The sequence below is a fragment of the Acomys minous genome (assembly GCF_964271855.1).
Source record: "Acomys minous genome assembly, contig: scaffold_27, whole genome shotgun sequence".
Classification (NCBI taxonomy): Eukaryota; Metazoa; Chordata; class Mammalia; order Rodentia; family Muridae; genus Acomys; species Acomys minous.
This window is the reverse complement of record NW_028182178.1, coordinates 554,614-570,584: the sequence shown is the minus strand read 5'-3', so window position 1 is coordinate 570,584 and position 15,971 is coordinate 554,614.

The window sequence follows — 15,971 nt, the reverse complement described above, 5'->3', positions numbered from 1 at the left end:
AAGTTCAGAAAGCATGGGTGAATTTGAATTCGAGGAGATTTGTAACTGCTGTAGCTGTGAACCCAGTGTCCAAATACACATACTGCAAATGCTCCATGAGATGATTTTATGAAAAATAATCTGGCCACCATAAAAAAAATACTCACAATAAACACCCTATCCAACAATGGTAAGATATCAACAGAATTGTGATAGTGGCATCCTTAAGAGCAGGAGGCAGAGGCAGGCAAATCACTGTGAGTTCAAGGCCAGCCTGGTCTACAAAGCAAGACTAGGGCAGCCAAGGAAACACAGAGAAACCCTGTCTCGGAAACAACAACAACAACAACAACAACAGCAGCAGCAACAGCAAAGCAGCTGAGGAAATCATGCTGCTCCTCTCCCTCCTTTTCCCTCTGACTGCTAGGCTGCTGTTCCTACCGCTGTGCGGCTGACTGGTGACTGACCAGGCCAGCAGCCTGAAAACTACATCTGAGGAAGTTGTTGGGTTTCTGCAAACAACCTGCCCCCACATGACCCCCAACCACCGAAGGAAATGGTGCATATTCATATAGACCCGCCCACTATCCTTCAGTACCAGTCACGCGGTTCCCCAGTGCGAAGGGAGGCTCAGTTTTAGTCACAGTAGCTCCCACAAGTGTCTCCTCAGTGTGTTCCCATTTCCTTAGGAACAGTGTATTTGCTGGGAGAAAAGTGCATTACTGTGCGCTTTCACCGTTCAGCAAATACATGTGTAGAAGCACAGCGCTAGCAGAAACAACCGTTTCTCGACGTTTTCTAACTCAGGGAACAAGTTGCACACTTCTGAGATGCATTTGGGCAACTTTGTCAGAAATGAGTTATTTGCCTAAAGAGACCTGCTTTAGAACGCACTAGTTTTGCCTATGTGCGCAGTAGTACACATTCTGAGTATGTAACTGGGCTTGATGAAATCAGCATTTCTCTTGCTTCCCTGTGGGTAGGGAAGATCAGTTTTACTCACAGAAGCTCCCACAAGTGTCTCCTCAGTGTGTTCCCATTTCCTTAGAAACAGTGTATTTGCTGGGAGAAAAGTGCATTACTGTGCGCTTTCACCGTTCAGCAAATACATGTGTAGAAGCACAGCGCTAGCAGAAACGACCGTTTCTCGACGTTTTCTAACTCAGGGAACAAGTTGCACACTTCTGAGATGCATTTGGGCAACTTTGTCAGAAATGAGTTTTTGCCTAAAGAGACGTGCTTTAGAACGCACTAGTTTTACCTATTTGCTGAGTAGTACAGATTCTGAGTATGTAACTGGGCTTGATGAAATCAGCATTTCTCTTGCTTCCCTGTGCGTTGGGAGGCTCAGTTTTAGTCACAGTAGCTCCCACAAGTGTCTCCTCAGTGTGTTCCCATTTCCTTAGAAACAGTGTATTTGCTGGGAGAAAAGTGCATTACTGTGCGCTTTCACCGTTCAGCAAATACATGTGTAGAAGCACAGCGCTAGCAGAAACGACCGTTTCTCGACGTTTTCTAACTCAGGGAACAAGTTGCACACTTCTGAGATGCATTTGGGCAACTTTGTCAGAAATGAGTTATTTGCCTAAAGAGACCTGCTTTAGAACGCACTAGTTTTGCCTATGTGGGCAGTAGTACACATTCTGAGTATGTAACTGGGCTTGATGAAATCAGCATTTCTCTTGCTTCCCTGTGGGTAGGGAAGATCAGTTTTACTCACAGAAGCTCCCACAAGTGTCTCCTCAGTGTGTTCCCATTTCCTTAGAAACAGTGTATTTGCTGGGAGAAAAGTGCATTACTGTGCGCTTTCACCGTTCAGCAAATACATGTGTAGAAGCACAGCGCTAGCAGAAACGACCGTTTCTCGACGTTTTCTAACTCAGGGAACAAGTTGCACACTTCTGAGATGCATTTGGGCAACTTTGTCAGAAATGAGTTTTTGCCTAAAGAGACGTGCTTTAGAACGCACTAGTTTTACCTATTTGCTGAGTAGTACAGATTCTGAGTATGTAACTGGGCTTGATGAAATCAGCATTTCTCTTGCTTCCCTGTGCGTTGGGAGGCTCAGTTTTAGTCACAGTAGCTCCCACAAGTGTCTCCTCAGTGTGTTCCCATTTCCTTAGAAACAGTGTATTTGCTGGGAGAAAAGTGCATTACTGTGCGCTTTCACCGTTCAGCAAATACATGTGTAGAAGCACAGCGCTAGCAGAAACGACCGTTTCTCGACGTTTTCTAACTCAGGGAACAAGTTGCACACTTCTGAGATGCATTTGGGCAACTTTGTCAGAAATGAGTTTTTGCCTAAAGAGACGTGCTTTAGAACGCACTAGTTTTACCTATTTGCTGAGTAGTACAGATTCTGAGTATGTAACTGGGCTTGATGAAATCAGCATTTCTCTTGCTTCCCTGTGCGTTGGGAGGCTCAGTTTTAGTCACAGTAGCTCCCACAAGTGTCTCCTCAGTGTGTTCCCATTTCCTTAGAAACAGTGTATTTGCTGGGAGAAAAGTGCATTACTGTGCGCTTTCACCGTTCAGCAAATACATGTGTAGAAGCACAGCGCTAGCAGAAACGACCGTTTCTCGACGTTTTCTAACTCAGGGAACAAGTTGCACACTTCTGAGATGCATTTGGGCAACTTTGTCAGAAATGAGTTTTTTGCCTAAAGAGACATGCCTATTTGCGCAGTAGTATAGATTCTGAGTATGTAACTGGGCTTGATGAAATCAGCATTTCTCTTGCTTCCCTGTGCGTAGGGAAGCTCAGTTTTAGTCACAGTAGCTCCCACAAGTGTCTCCTCAGTGTGTTCCCTTTTCCATAGAAACAGTGTAATTGCTGGGAGAAAAGTGCATTACTGTGCACTTTCACCGTTCAGCAAATACATGTGTAGAAGCACAGCGCTAGCAGAAACGACCGTTTCTCGACGTTTTCTAACTCAGGGAACAAGTTGCACACTTCTGAGATGCATTTGGGCAACTTTGTCAGAAATGAGTTTTTTGCCTAAAGAGACATGCCTATTTGCGCAGTAGTACAGATTCTGAGTATGTAACAGGGCTTGATGAAATCAGCATTTCTCTTGCTTCCCTGTGCGTAGGGAAGCTCAGTTTTAGTCACAGTAGCTCCCACAAGTGTCTCCTCAGTGTGTTCCCAGTTCCTTAGAAACAGTGTATTTGCTGGGAGAAAAGTGCATTACTGTGCGCTTTCACCGTTCAGCAAATACATGTGTAGAAGCACAGCGCTAGCAGATACGACCGTTTCTCGAAGTTTTCTAACTCAGGGAACAAGTTGCACACTTCTGAGATGCATTTGGGCAACTTTGTCAGAAATGAGTTTTTTGCCTAAAGAGACATGCCTATTTGCGCAGTAGTACAGATTCTGAGTATGTAACTGGGCTTGATGAAATCAGCATTCCTCTTGCTTCCCTGTGGGTAGGGAAGCTCAGTTTTAGTCACAGTAGCTTCCACAAGTGTCTCCTCAGTGTGTTCCCGTTTCCTCAGAAACAGTGTATTTGCTGGGAGAAAAGTGCATTACTGTGCGCTTTCACAGTTCAGAAAGTACATGTGTAGAAGCACAGCACTAGCAGAAACGACCGTTTCTCGACGTTTTCTAACCAGGGAACAAGTTGCACACTTCTGAGATGCATTTGGGCAACTTTGTCAGAAATGAGTTTTTGCCTACAGAGACATGGCTATTTACGCAGTAGTACAGATTCTGAGTATGTAACTGGGCTTGATGAAATCAGCATTTCTCTTGCTTCCCTGTGCGTAGGGAAGCTGCGTTTTAGTCACAGTAGCTCCCACAAGTGTCTCCTCAGTGTGTTCCCATTTCCTATTTGCTGGGAGAAAAGTGCATTACTGTGCGCTTTCACTGTTCAGCAAATACATGTGTAGAATCACAGCGCTAGCAGAAAAGACCGTTTCTCGACGTTTTCTAACTCCGGGAACAAGTTGCACACTTCTGAGATGCATTTGGGCAACTTTATCAGAAATGAGTTTTTTGCCTACAGAGACGTGCCTATTTGCGCAGTAGTACAGATTCTGAGTATGTAACTGGGCTTGATGAAATCAGCATTTCTCTTGCTTCCCTGTGCGTAGGGAAGCTCAGTTTTAATCACAGTAGCTCCCACAAGTGTCTCCTCAGTGTGTTCCCATTTCCTTAGAAACAGTGTATTTGCTGGATGAAAAGTGCATTACTGTGCGCTTTCACCGTTCAGCAAATACATGTGTAGAAGCACAGCGCTAGCAGAAACGAACGTTTCTCGACCTTTTCTAACTCAGGGAACAAGTTGCACACTTCTGAGATGCATTTGGGCAACTTTGTCAGGAATGAGTTTTTTGCCTAGAGAGACATGCCTATTTGCGCAGTAGTACAGATTCTGAGTATGTAACTGGGCTTGATGAAATCAGCATTTCTCTTGCTTCCCTGTGCGTAGGGAAGCTCAGTTTTACTCACAGTAGCTCCCACAAGTGTCTCCTCAGTGTGTTCCCATTTCCTTAGAAACACTGTATTTGCTGGGAGAAAAGTGCATTACTGTGCGCTTTCACCGTTCAGCAAATACATGTGTAGAAGCACAACGCTAGTTGAAAAGACCGTTTTTCGACGTTTCCTAACTCAGGGAACAAGTTACACACTTCTGAGATGCATTTGGGCAACTTTGTCAGAAATGAGTTTTTTTCCTACAGAGACATGCCTATCTGCGCAGTAGTACAGATTCTGAGTATGTAACTGGGCTGGATGAAATCAGCATTTCTCTTGCTTCCCTGTGCGTAGGGAAGCTCAGTTTTAGTCACAGTAGCTAACACAAGTGTCTCCTCAGTGTGTTCCCATTTCCTTAGAAACAGTGTATTTGCTGGGAGAAAAGTGCATTATTGTGCACTTTCACCGTTCAGCAAATACCTGTGTAGAAGCACAGTGCTAGCAGATACGACCCTTTCTCGACGTTTTCTAACTCAGGGAACAAGTTGCACACTTCTGAGATGCATTTGGGCAACTTTGTCAGAAATGAGTTTTTTGCCTAAAGAGACATGCCTATTTGCGCAGTAGTACAGATTCTGAGTATGTAACTGGGCTTGATGAAATCAGCATTTCTCTTGCTTCCCTGTGCGTAGGGAAGCTCAGTTTTAGTCACTGTAGCTCCCACAAGTGTCTCCTCAGTGTGTTCCCATTTACTTAGATACAGTGTATTTGCTGGGAGAAAAGTGCATTACTGTGCGCTTTCACCGTTCAGCAAATACATGTGTAGAAGCACAGCGCTAGCAGAAATGAACGTGTCTCGACGTTTTCTAACTCGGGGAACAAGTTGCACACTTCTGAGATGCATTTGGGCAACTTTGTCAGGAATGAGTTTTTTGCCTACAGAGACATGCCTATTTGCGCAGTAGTACAGATTCTGAGTATGTAACTGGGCTTGATGAAATCAGCATTTCTCTTGCTTCCCTGTGCGTAGGGAAGCTCACTTTTAGTCCCAGTAGCTCCCACAAGTGTCTCCTCAGTGTGTTCCCATTTCCTTAGAAACAGTGTATTTGCTGGGAGAAAAGTGCATTACTGTGCGCTTTCACCGTTCAGCAAATACATGTGTAGAATCACAGCGCTAGCAGAAAAGACCGTTTTTCGACGTTTTCTAACTAAGGGAACAAGTTGCACACTTCTGAGATGCATTTGGGCAACTTTGTCAGAAATGATTTTTTTGCCTAGAGAGACATGCCTATTTGCACAGTAGTACAGATTCTGAGTATGTAACTGGGCTTGATGAAATCAGCATTTCCCTTGCTTCCCTGTCCGTAGGGAAGCTCAGTTTTAGTCACAGTAGCTCCCACAAGTGTCTCCTCAGTGTGTTCCCATTTCCTTAGAAACAGTGTATTTGCTGGGAAAAAAGTGCATTACTGTGCGCTTTCACCGTTCAGCAAATACATGTGTAGAAGCACAGCGCTAGCAGAAACGAACGTTTTTCGACGTTTTCTAACTCAGGGAACAAGTTGCACACTTCTGACATGCATTTGGGCAACTTTGTCAGAAATGAGTTTTTTGCCTAAAGAGACATGCCTATTTTCGCAGTAGTACAGATTCTGAGTATGTAACTGGGCTTGATGAAATCAGCATTTCTCTTGCTTCCCTGTGCGTAGGGAAGCTCAGTTTTAGTCACAGTAGCTCCCACAAGTGTCTCCTCAGTGTGTTCCCATTTCCTTAGAAACAGTGTATTTGCTGGGAGAAAAGTGCATTACTGTGCGCTTTCACCGTTCAGCAAATACATGTGTAGAAGCACAGCGCTAGCAGAAACGAACGTTTCTCGACCTTTTCTAACTCAGTGAACAAGTTGCACACTTCTGAGATGCGTTTGGGCAACTATGTGAGAAATGAGTTTTTTGCCTAAAGAGACATGCCTATTTGCGCAGTAGTACAGATTCTGAGTATGTAACTGGCCTTGATGAAATCAGCATTTCTCTTGCTTCCCTGTGCGTAGGGAAGCTCAGTTTTAGTCACAGTAGCTCCCACAAGTGTCTCCTCACTGTGTTCCCAGTTCCTTAGAAACAGTGTATTTGCTGGGAGAAAAGTGCATTACTGTGTGCTTTCACCGTTCAGTAAATACATGTGTAGAAGCACAGCGCTAGCAGATACGACCGTTTCTCGACGTTTTCTAACTCAGGGAACAAGTTGCACACTTCTGAGATGCATTTGGGCAACTTTGTCAGAAATGAGTTTTTTGCCTAAAGAGACATGCCTATTTGCGCAGTAGTACAGATTCTGAGTGTGTAACTGGGCTTGAAGGAATCAGCATTTCTCTTGCTTCCCTGTGTGTAGGGAAGCTCAGTTTTAGTCACAGTAGCTCCCACAAGTGTCTGCTCAGTGTGTTCCCATTTCCTTAGAAACAGTGTATTTTCTGGATGAAAAGTGCATTACTGTGCGCTTTCACCGTTCAGCAAATACATGTGTAGAAGCACAGCCCTATCAGAAACGAACGTTTCTCGACGTTTTCTAACTCAGGGAACAAGTTGCACACTTCTGAGATGCATTTGGGCAACTTTGTCAGGAATGAGTTTTTTGCCTAGAGAGACATGCCTATTTGCACAGTAGTACAGATTCTGAGTATGTAACTGGGCTTGATGAAATCAGCATTTCTCTTGCTTCCCTGTGCGTAGGGAAGCTCAGTTTTAGTCACAGTAGCTCCCACAAGTGTCTCCTCAGTGTGTTCCCATTTCCTTAGAAACAGTGTATTTGCTGGGAGAAAAGTGCATTACTGTGCGCTTTCACAGTTCAGCAAGTACATGTGTAGAAGCACAGCACTAGCAGAAACGACCGTTTCTCGACGTTTTCTAACCAGGGAACAAGTTGCACACTTCTGAGATGCATTTGGGCAACTTTGTCAGAAATGAGTTTTTGCCTACAGAGACATGGCTATTTGCGCAGTAGTACAGATTCTGAGTATGTAACTGGGCTTGATGAAATCAACATTTCCCTTGCTTCCCTGTGCGTAGGGAAGCTCAATTTTAGTCACAGTAGCTCCCACAAGTGTCTCCTCAGTGTGTTCCCATTTCCTATTTGCTGGGAGAAAAGTGCATTACTGTGCGCTTTCACTGTTCCGCAAATACATGTGTAGAATCACAGCGCTAGCAGAAAAGACCGTTTCTCGACGTTTTCTAACTCCGGGAACAAGTTGCACACTTCTGAGATGCATTTGGGCAACTTTGTCAGAAATGAGTTTTTTGCCTACAGAGACATGCCTATTTGCATAGTAGTACAGATTCTGAGTATGTAACTGGGCTTGATGAAATCAGCATTTCTCTTGCTTCCCTGTGCGTAGGGAAGCTCAGTTTTAGTCACTGTAGCTCCCACAAGTGTCTCCTCAGTGTGTTCCCATTTCCTTAGAAACAGTGTATTTGCTGGGAGAAAAGTGCATTATTGTGCACTTTCACCGTTCAGCAAATACCTGTGTAGAAGCACAGTGCTAGCAGATACGACCCTTTCTCGACGTTTTCTAACTCAGGGAACAAGTTGCACACTTCTGAGATGCATTTGGGCAACTTTGTCAGAAATGAGTTTTTTGCCTAAAGAGACATGCCTATTTGCGCAGTAGTACAGATTCTGAGTATGTAACTGGGCTTGATGAAATCAGCATTTCTCTTGCTTCCCTGTGCGTAGGGAAGCTCAGTTTTAGTCACTGTAGCTCCCACAAGTGTCTCCTCAGTGTGTTCCCATTTACTTAGAAACAGTGTATTTGCTGGGAGAAAAGTGCATTACTGTGCGCTTTCACCGTTCAGCAAATACATGTGTAGAAGCACAGCGCTAGCAGAAATGAACGTGTCTCGACGTTTTCTAACTCGGGGAACAAGTTGCACACTTCTGAGATGCATTTGGGCAACTTTGTCAGGAATGAGTTTTTGCCTACAGAGACATGCCTATTTGCGCAGTAGTACAGATTCTGAGTATGTAACTGGGCTTGATGAAATCAGCATTTCTCTTGCTTCCCTGTGCGTAGGGAAGCTCAGTTTTAGTCCCAGTAGCTCCCACAAGTGTCTCCTCAGTGTGTTCCCATTTCCTTAGAAACAGTGTATTTGCTGGGAAAAAAGTGCATTACTGTGCGCTTTCACCGTTCAGCAAATACATGTGTAGAAGCACAGCGCTAGCAGAAAAGACCGTTTTTCGACGTTTTCTAACTCAGGGAACAAGTTGCACACTTCTGAGATGCATTTGGGCAACTTTGTCAGAAATGAGTTTTTTGCCTAAAGAGACATGCCTATTTTCGCAGTAGTACAGATTCTGAGTATGTAACTGGGCTTGATGAAATCAGCATTTCTCTTGCTTCCCTGTGCGTAGGGAAGCTCAGTTTTAGTCACAGTAGCTCCCACAAGTGTCTCCTCAGTGTGTTCCCAATTCCTTAGAAACAGTGTATTTGCTGGGAGAAAAGTGCATTACTGTGCGCTTTCACCGTTCAGCAAATACATGTGTAGAAGCACAGCGCTAGCAGAAACGAACGTTTCTCGACCTTTTCTAACTCAGTGAACAAGTTGCACACTTCTGAGATGCGTTTGGGCAACTATGTGAGAAATGAGTTTTTTGCCTAAAGAGACATGCCTATTTGCGCAGTAGTACAGATTCTGAGTATGTAACTGGCCTTGATGAAATCAGCATTTCTCTTGCTTCCCTGTGCGTAGGGAAGCTCAGTTTTAGTCACAGTAGCTCCCACAAGTGTCTCCTCAGTGTGTTCCCATTTCCTTAGAAACAGTGTATTTGCTGGGAGAAAAGTGCATTACTGTGTGCTTTCACCGTTCAGTAAATACATGTGTAGAAGCACAGCGCTAGCAGATACGACCGTTTCTCGACGTTTTCTAACTCAGGGAACAAGTTGCACACTTCTGAGATGCATTTGGGCAACTTTGTCAGAAATGAGTTTTTTGCCTAAAGAGACATGCCTATTTGCGCAGTAGTACAGATTCTGAGTGTGTAACTGGGCTTGAAGGAATCAGCATTTCTCTTGCTTCCCTGTGTGTAGGGAAGCTCAGTTTTAGTCACAGTAGCTCCCACAAGTGTCTGCTCAGTGTGTTCCCATTTCCTTAGAAACAGTGTATTTTCTGGATGAAAAGTGCATTACTGTGCGCTTTCACCGTTCAGCAAATACATGTGTAGAAGCACAGCCCTATCAGAAACGAACGTTTCTCGACGTTTTCTAACTCAGGGAACAAGTTGCACACTTCTGAGATGCATTTGGGCAACTTTGTCAGGAATGAGTTTTTTGCCTAGAGAGACATGCCTATTTGCACAGTAGTACAGATTCTGAGTATGTAACTGGGCTTGATGAAATCAGCATTTCTCTTGCTTCCCTGTGCGTAGGGAAGCTCAGTTTTAGTCACAGTAGCTCCCACAAGTGTCTCCTCAGTGTGTTCCCATTTCCTTAGAAACAGTGTATTTGCTGGGAGAAAAGTGCATTACTGTGCGCTTTCACCGTTCAGCAAATACATGTGTAGAAACACAGCGCTAGTAGAAACGAACGTTTCTCAACGTTTCCTAACTCAGGGAACAAGGTGCACACTTCTGAGTTGCATTTGGGCAACTTTGTCAGAAATGAGTTTTTTGCCTAAAGAGACATGCCTATTTGCGCAGTAGTACAGATTCTGAGTATGTAACTGGGCTTGATGAAATCAGCATTTCTCTTGCTTCCCTGTGCGTAGGGAATCTCAGTTTTAGTCACAGTAGCTTCCACAAGTGTCTCCTCAGTGTGTTCCCGTTTCCTCAGAAACAGTGTATTTGCTGGGAGAAAAGTGCATTACTGTGCGCTTTCACAGTTCAGCAAGTACATGTGTAGAAGCACAGCACTAGCAGAAACGACCGTTTCTCGACGTTTTCTAACCAGGGAACAAGTTGCACACTTCTGAGATGCATTTGGGCAACTTTGTCAGAAATGAGTTTTTGCCTACAGAGACATGGCTATTTGCGCAGTAGTACAGATTCTGAGTATGTAACTGGGCTTGATGAAATCAACATTTCCCTTGCTTCCCTGTGCGTAGGGAAGCTCAATTTTAGTCACAGTAGCTCCCACAAGTGTCTCCTCAGTGTGTTCCCATTTCCTATTTGCTGGGAGAAAAGTGCATTACTGTGCGCTTTCACTGTTCCGCAAATACATGTGTAGAATCACAGCGCTAGCAGAAAAGACCGTTTCTCGACGTTTTCTAACTCCGGGAACAAGTTGCACACTTCTGAGATGCATTTGGGCAACTTTGTCAGAAATGAGTTTTTTGCCTACAGAGACATGCCTATTTGCATAGTAGTACAGATTCTGAGTATGTAACTGGGCTTGATGAAATCAGCATTTCTCTTGCTTCCCTGTGCGTAGGGAAGCTCAGTTTTAGTCACAGTAGCTCCCACAAGTGTCTCCTCAGTGTGTTCCCATTTCCTTAGAAACAGTGTATTTGCTGGATGAAAAGTGCATTACTGTGCGCTTTCACCGTTCAGCAAATACATGTGTAGAAGCACAGCGCTAGCAGAAACGAACGTTTCTCGACCTTTTCTAACTCAGGGAACAAGTTGCACACTTCTGAGATGCATTTGGGCAACTTTGTCAGGAATGAGTTTTTTGCCTAGAGAGACATGCCTATTTGCGCAGTAGTACAGATTCTGAGTATGTAACTGGGCTTGACGAAATCAGCATTTCTCTTGCTTCCCTGTGCGTAGGGAAGCTCAGTATTACTCACAGTAGCTCCCACAAGTGTCTCCTCAGTGTGTTCCCATTTCCTTAGAAACACTGTATTTGCTGGGAGAAAAGTGCATTACTGTGCGCTTTCACCGTTCAGCAAATACATGTGTAGAAGCACAGCGCTAGTTGAAAAGACCGTTTTTCGACGTTTCCTAACTCAGGGAACAAGTTACACACTTCTCAGATGCATTTGGGCAACTTTGTCAGAAATGAGTTTTTTTCCTACAGAGACATGCCTATCTGCGCAGTAGTACAGATTCTGAGTATGTAACTGGGCTGGATGAAATCAGCATTTCTCTTGCTTCCCTGTGCGTAGGGAAGCTCAGTTTTAGTCACAGTAGCTAACACAAGTGTCTCCTCAGTGTGTTACCATTTCCTTAGAAACAGTGTATTTGCTGGGAGAAAAGTGCATTATTGTGCACTTTCACCGTTCAGCAAATACCTGTGTAGAAGCACAGTGCTAGCAGATACGACCCTTTCTCGACGTTTTCTAACTCAGGGAACAAGTTGCACACTTCTGAGATGCATTTGGGCAACTTTGTCAGAAATGAGTTTTTTGCCTAAAGAGACATGCCTATTTGCGCAGTAGTACAGATTCTGAGTATGTAACTGGGCTTGATGAAATCAGCATTTCTCTTGCTTCCCTGTGCGTAGGGAAGCTCAGTTTTAGTCACTGTAGCTCCCACAAGTGTCTCCTCAGTGTGTTCCCATTTACTTAGAAACAGTGTATTTGCTGGGAGAAAAGTGCATTACTGTGCGCTTTCACCGTTCAGCAAATACATGTGTAGAAGCACAGCGCTAGCAGAAATGAACGTTTCTCGACGTTTTCTAACTCGGGGAACAAGTTGCACACTTCTGAGATGCATTTGGGCAACTTTATCAGAAATGAGTTTTTTGCCTAAAGAGACATGCCTATTTGCGCAGTAGTACAGATTTTGAGTATGAAACTGGGCTTGATGAAATTTGCATTTCTCTTGCTTCCCTGTGCGTAGGGAAGCTCAGTTTTAGTCACAGTAGCTCCCACAAGTGTCTCCTCAGTGTGTTCCCAGTTCCTTAGAAACAGTGTATTTGCTGGGAGAAATTTGCATTACTGTGCGCTTTCACCGTTCATCAAATACATGTGTAGAAGCACAGCGCTAGCAGAAACGAACGTTTCTCGACGTTTTCTAACTCAGGGAACAAGTTGCACACTTCTGAGATGCATTTCGGCAACTTTGTCAGAAATGAGTTTTTTGCCTCAAGAGACATGCCTGTTTGCGCAGTAGTACAGATTCTGAGTATGTAACTGGGCTTGATGAAATCAGCATTTCTCTTGCTTCCCTGTGCGTAGGGAAGCTCAGTTTTAGTCACAGTAGCTCCCACAAGTGTCTCCTCAGTGTGTTCCCGTTTCCTTAGAAACACTGTATTTGCTGGGAGAAAAGTGCATTACTGTGCGCTTTCACCGTTCAGCAAATACATGTGTAGAAGCACAGCGCTAGCAGAAACGACCGTTTCTCGACGTTTTCTAACTCAGGGAACAAGTTGCACACTTCTGAGATGCATTTGGGCAACTTTGTCAGAAATGAGTTTTTTGCCTAAAGAGACATGCCTATTTGCGCAGTAGTACAGATTCTGAGTATGTAACTGGGCTTGATGAAATCAGCATTTCTCTTGCTTCCCTGTGCGTAGGGAAGCTCAGTTTTAGTCACAGTAGCTCCCAGAAGTGTCTCTTCAGTGTGTTCCCATTTCCTTAGAAACAGTGTATTTGCTGGGAGAAAAGTGCATTACTGTGCGCTTTCACCGATCAGCAAATACATGTGTAGAAGCACAGCGCTAGCAGAAACGAACGTTTCTCGACGTTTTCTAACTCAGGGAAAAAGTTGCACACTTCTGAGATGTATTTGGGCAACTTTGTCAGAAATGAGTTTTTTGCCTAAAGAGACATGCCTATTTGCGCAGTAGTACAGATTCTGAGTATGTAACTGGGCTTGATGAAATCAGCATTTCTCTTGCTTCCCTGTGCGTACGGAAGCTCAGTTTTAGTCACAGTAGCTCCCACAAGTGTCTCCTCAGTGTGTTCCCATTTCCTTAGAAACAGTGTATTTGCTGGGAGAAAAGTGCATTACTGTGCGCTTTCACTGTTCAGCAAATACCTGTGTAGAAGCACAGCGCTAGCAGAAACGACCGTTTCTCGACGTTTTCTAACTCAGGGAACAAGTTGCACACTTCTGAGATGCATTTGGGCAACTTTGTCAGAAATGAGTTTTTTGCCTACAGAGACATGCCTATTTGCGCAGTAGTACAGATTCTGAGTATGTAACTGGGCTTGATGAAATCAGCATTTCTCTTGCTTCCCTGTCCTTAGGGAAGCTCAGTTTTAGTCACAGTAGCTCCCACAAGTGTCTCCTTAGTGTGTTCCCATTTCCTTAAAAACAGTGTATTTGCTGGGGGAAAAGTACATTACTGTGCGCTTTCACCGTTCAGTAAATACATGTGTAGAAGCACAGTGCTAGCAGATACGACCGTTTCTCGACGTTTTCTAACTCAGGGAACAAGTTGCACACTTCTGAGATGCATTTGGGCAACTTTGTCAGAAATGAGTTTTTTTGCCTAAAGAGACATGCCTATTTGCGCAGTAGTACAGATTCTGAGTATATAACTGGGCTTGATGAAATCAGCATTTCTCTTGCTTCCCTGTGTGTAGGGAAGCTCAGTTTTAGTCACAGTAGCTCCCACAAGTGTCTCTTCACTGTGTTCCCATTTCCTTAGAAACAGTGTATTTGCTGGGAGAAAAGTGCATTACTGTGCGCTTTCACCGTTCAGCAAATACATGTGTAGAAGCACAGCGCTAGCAGAAACGAACGTTTCTCGACGTTTTCTAACTCAGTGAACAAGTTGCACACTTCTGAGATGCATTTGGGCAACTTTGTCAGAAATGAGTTTTTTGCCTAGAGAGACATGCCTATTTAAATGCGCAGTAGTACAGATTTTGAGTATCTAACTGGGCTTGATGAAATCAGCATTTCTCTTGCTTCCCTGTGCATAGGGAAGCTCAGTTTTAGTCACAGTAGCTCCCACAAGTGTCTCCTCAGTGTGTTCCCATTTCCTTAGAAACAGTGTATTTGCTGGGAGAAAAGTGCATTACTGTGCGCTTTCACCGTTCAGCAAATACATGTGTAGAAGCACAGCGCTAGCTGATACGACCGTTTCTCTTCTTTTTCTAACTCAGGGAACAAGTTACACACTTCTGAGATGCATTTGGGCAACTTTGTCAGAAATGAGTTTTTTTCCTACAGAGACATGCCTATTTGCGCAGTAGTACAGATTTTGAGTATGTAACTGGGGTTGATGAAATCAGCATTTCTCTTGCTTCCCTGTGCGTAGGGAAGCTCAGTTTTAGTCACAGTAGCTCCCACAAGTGTCTCCTCAGTGTGTTCCCATTTCCTTAGAAACAGTGTATTTGCTGGGAGAAAAGTGCATTACTGTGCGCTTTCACCGTTCAGCAAATACATGTGTAGAAGCACAGCGCTAGCAGAAAAGACCGTTTCTCGACGTTTTCTAACTCAGGGAACAAATTGCACACTTCTGAGATGCATTTTGGCAACTTTGTCAGAAATTAGTTTTTTGCCTAAAGAGACATGCCTATTTGCGCAGTAGTACAGATTCTGAGTATGTAACTGGGCTTGATGAAATCAGCATTTCTCTTGCTTCCCTGTCCGTAGGGAAGCTCAGTTTTAGTCACTGTAGCTCCCACAAGTGTCTCCTCAGTGTGTTCCCATTTCCTTAGAAACAGTGTATTTGCTGGGAGAAAAGTGCATTACTGTGCGCTTTCACCGTTCAGCAAATACATGTGTAGAAGCACAGTGCTAGCAGATACGACCGTTTCTCGACGTTTTCTAACTCAGGGAACAAGTTGCACACTTCTGAGATGCATTTGGGCAACTTTGTCAGGAATGAGTTTTTTGCCTAAAGAGACATGCCTATTTGCGCAGTAGTACAGATTCTGAGTATGTAACTGGGCTTGATGAAATCAGCATATCTCTTGCTTCCCTGTGCGTAGGGAAGCTCAGTTTTAGTCACTGTAGCTCCCACAAGTGTCTCCTCAGTGTGTTCCCATTTCCTTAGAAACAGTGTATTTGCTGGGAGAAAAGTGCATTACTGTGCGCTTTCACTTTTCAGCAAATACCTGTGTAGAAGCACAGCGCTAGCAGATACGACCGTTTCTCGACGTTTTCTAACTCAGGGAACAAGTTGCACACTTCTGAGATGCATTTTGGCAACTTTGTCAGAAATGAGTTTTTTGCCTAAAGAGACATGCCTATTTGCGCAGTAGTACAGATTCTGAGTATGTAACTGGGCTTGACGAAATCTGCATATCTCTTGCTTCCCTGTGCGTAGGGAAGCTCAGTTTTAGTCACAGTAGCTCCCACAAGTGTCTCCTCAGTGTGTTCCCATTTCCTTAGAAACAGTGTATTTGCTGGATGAAAAGTGCATTACTGTGCGCTTTCACCGTTCAGCAAATACATGTGTAGAAGCACAGCGCTAGCAGAAACGAACGTTTCTCGACCTTTTCTAACTCAGGGAACAAGTTGCACACTTCTGAGATGCATTTTGGCAACTTTGTCAGAAATGAGTTTTTTTCCTACAGAGACATGCCTATTTGCGCAGTAGTACAGATTTTGAGTATGTAACTGGGGTTGATGAAATCAGCATTTCTCTTGCTTCCCTGTGCGTAGGGAAGCTCAGTTTTAGTCACAGTAGCTAACACAAGTGTCTCCTCAGTGTGTTCCCATTTCCTTAGAAACAGTGTATTTGCTGGGAGAAAAGTGC